The following is a 3,793-nucleotide window of genomic DNA, read 5'->3' on the forward strand; positions in this document are numbered from 1 at the left end:
ATATGCCCCTTTTTATTAAGTCTGGTAATCTAAGAATTAGGGAACAGACACCCTAATTGACGCGAATCCTAAAGATAGATCTATTGGGCCTAACAAACCCCATCCAAAGTACCGGATGCTTTAGTACTTCGAAATTTATATCATATTCGAAGGGTGTCCCGGAATGATGGGGATATTCTTATATATGCATCTTGTTATTGTCGGTTACCAGGTGTTCACCATATGAATGATTTTTATCTCTATGTATGGGATGTGTATTGAAATATGAAATCTTGTGGTCTATTGTTACGATTTGATATATATAGGTTAAACCTATAACTCACCAACATTTTTGTTGATGTTTAAAGCATGTTTATTCTCAGGTGAATATTAAGAGCTTCCGCTGTTGCATACTAAAATAAGGACAAGATTTGGAGTCCATGTTTGTATGATATTGTGTAAAAACTGCATTCAAGAAACTGATTTCGATGTAACATATTTGTATTGTAAACCATTATGTAATGGTCGTGTGTAAACAGGATATTTTAGATTATCATTATTTGATAATCTACGTAAAGCTTTTTAAACCTTTATTTATGAAATAAAGGTTATGGTTTGTTTTAAAAATGAATGCAGTCTTTGAAAAACGTCTCATATAGAGGTCAAAACCTCGCAATGAAATCAATTAATATGGAACGTTTTTAATCAATAAGAACGGGACATTTCAGTTGGTATCAGAGCTGTAGTGACCCGTCCTAATCTACCTGGACGAAGTCTTCATCAGATGGTCCCATTGCGAGGTTCTGACCTCTATATACCATGAACGACTCCATGTACTATCTTTAAAATGAGCAAATGCATAGCGGAAGGTTTCTTTCATACCTGAGAATAAACATGCTTTAAAGTGTCAACCAAAAGGTTGGTGAGTTCATTAGTTTAACATAAATAATCATTTCTATCATTTTAATAGACCACAAGATTTCATATTTCCATTTCTCATAAACATACGTCCCATGCATAGAGACAAAATATCATTCGTATGGATTGAACACCTGGTAACCGACATTCACAATATGTATATAAGAATATCCCCATCATTCCGGGATCCTCCTTCGGATATGATATAAATTTCGAAGTACTAAAGCATCCGGTACTTTGGATGGGGCTTGTTGGGCCCGATAGATCTATCTTTAGGATTCGCGTCAATTAGGGTTTCTGTTCCCTAATTCTTAGATTACCAGACTTAATAAAAAGGGGCATATTCGATTTCGATAATTCAACCATAGAATGCAGTTTCACGTACTTGTGTCTATTTCGTAAAACATTTATAAAAATTATGCATATATTCTCAGCCCAAAAATATAAAGGGTAAAAAGGCAAATGAAACTCACCATACTGCATTTTGTAGTAAAAATACATATGACGACATTAAACAACTGAACAATGCAAGGTTTGCCTCGGATTCACGAACCTATATCAACTGTATATATATTAACACATATAATTGTAATCGAACAAATTTATATATTATTAAAAAATATTAATATAGTTATGTTATATTTATTCCTGAACAATCATGCATGAACGTGTTTTAAGCGTTATAACTATAACGACTACTACAACTTTTCAAAATCATAATATCAGTTTTAATCTAATATGTTATTTATAAAAATAATATAAATATAAATATAATAAGGAGTAACTAGTCTTAGGTGGTGATATATATATATATATATATATATATATATATATGAAAAACTTTATAATCAATTTGTAAAAGTTGACATAGTCAAGATGCTTAAAGCGTAAATATCATATCATCTCCATATTTTTCAATTCGATAAACATAAAACATAAAGTGACTATGTTTTATTATATTTTATCTTTTGTTTCATCCATTCAATTTCTCTGATTAAGATTATTACAGAATTTGATATTTTCTTTTCATTCATATTATAATGCAAGTCATAAATAATGATCATTATCAAATATAATAAATAAGTATGAAAGTATCTTAGTAATTATATAATGTCACTAGTTATATAAACTTGCATATTTATTTTGTAATCTTTATCATAATTGAGGGACTAAATACATAAATACTTTAAACATCATCATCTTTATCAAACGTAAATTGTAAAGAAACATAGTATTCATCTTTTTCCTTTTTGTTCATTTGATTCTTTTAACTTCTACCTATTTTATTTATAAGTGACTAATTAATAGTTCATATAACTAAAGCAAACTATGTTATATATATGTTTAAATATTAGTTAGTAGTTATAATATATAAAGTATAAATTTATAACTTAGAGTTTTGGTTGGTACCTTTGGAGTAATTAAATGAAAAAGGGATCGGGTGAGGGTGGTGAAGGTGGCCAAACAGCAACAGCGAAGAGGAGCAGCAGTCATGGGGTGTTCGAGTTTCGATGGTTTGGTATTTTCTTGAACGGAAACATGAAGGAATGGTTCAAACGGTTATGGTGATCGATGATTCTAGTTCATGGTGATGGTGTGTTTACAAGGTGGTGATTTGGTGATGTTATGGTGAAGGAAATGAGGGATTAAGAAGAAGAGATCGGTTTATCTATATGTGTATCTCTATCTCTCTGTATCTATATATGATATGTATATATATAATACCTTTAGAAATAGACATTAGTTAGGATAGTTTATAATTGAGTAAGATAAAGATTAGTTTATAATTGAGTAAGGTAAAGATACAGTAGCAGTTTGTAATAATAACATTCAATCATGATTTGGTGTTGTTTTGTAGTGCTCAACTTAATCGACAAGAATATCCAATTATAACAAGAAGACATAAGAGAAGTTTAAATCTAATAGGGCTGCGTAATGGATTCCATAATATTTATCTGATATTTTGAGTAGTAATTTATAAATAATAATACTTTCAACATTATTAATAATAAAAATAACAATAATAATATCAATAATAAATTTAATGATATTTATAATTAATGATAATAATAATAATAATAATAATAATAATAATAATATTAATGATAATAAAAATAAGTCGTATTATAATAATAACAGTAATTACAGTAATTTTTAATAATTTTAGTAATAATAATACTAATAATAATAATAATTAAAATCTTCTACTAGTTATATTAATAGAGATATTAATAATGATAATAATAATATTAGTAATAATAATATTATAGCAACTTAAATATATTAAATATTAAATATTATATCTATATCTTATATAGTAATATTATTTTGATTTATGATTCAAGTTATTATATATATATATATATATATATATATATATATATATATATATATATATATATATATATATATATATATATATACATCTAATTATAAATAGTTGTTCGTGAATCGTTGGGAAAAGTCGAAGATTAATTGAATATATTAAACACAGTTCAAACTTTTTGAGACTCAATATTACAGACTCTGCTTATCGTGTCATAATCAAATAAAGATTAAGTTTAAATTTGATCGGAAATTCCCGGGTCATCACAGTACCTACCCGTTAAAGAAATTTCGTCCCGAAATTTGATCGTGGTCGTCATAGCTAATATTAAAAATGTTTTCATGACGAATTTGAGCTGATAAATAGAATTTTATTACTATTGAGTAATATGGATAAAATGATTTGATTAATCGAAACGTATGAATGAAACTATCACAAAAGATCGAGATGAAGAAATGGAGATTTTCCATAACTTTTGACGTAACGGTTATGTTGCATAAGACCAAGGATGGGAAGTAGTCCTAGTAAAACCAGAATGCATGACTTGTTTCTGGACGTATGAATTACGTG

General features: G+C 27.7%; 1 long non-coding RNA gene across 1 annotated transcript; it reads right to left on the reverse strand.

The window, feature by feature from the left end:
• Positions 1-729: 729 nt before the first annotated feature.
• Positions 730-2,672, reverse strand: LOC139865677 (uncharacterized). Its single transcript, XR_011765056.1, has 3 exons — positions 2,308-2,672; positions 1,371-1,459; positions 730-861 (listed from the first exon to the last, which is right to left on the reverse strand). It is a non-coding gene; the product is annotated as an uncharacterized lncRNA (long non-coding RNA).
• Positions 2,673-3,793: the final 1,121 nt, after the last annotated feature.

The sequence above is a fragment of the Rutidosis leptorrhynchoides genome, chromosome 9 (genome assembly GCF_046630445.1).
Source record: "Rutidosis leptorrhynchoides isolate AG116_Rl617_1_P2 chromosome 9, CSIRO_AGI_Rlap_v1, whole genome shotgun sequence".
Taxonomy (NCBI): domain Eukaryota; kingdom Viridiplantae; phylum Streptophyta; class Magnoliopsida; order Asterales; family Asteraceae; genus Rutidosis; species Rutidosis leptorrhynchoides.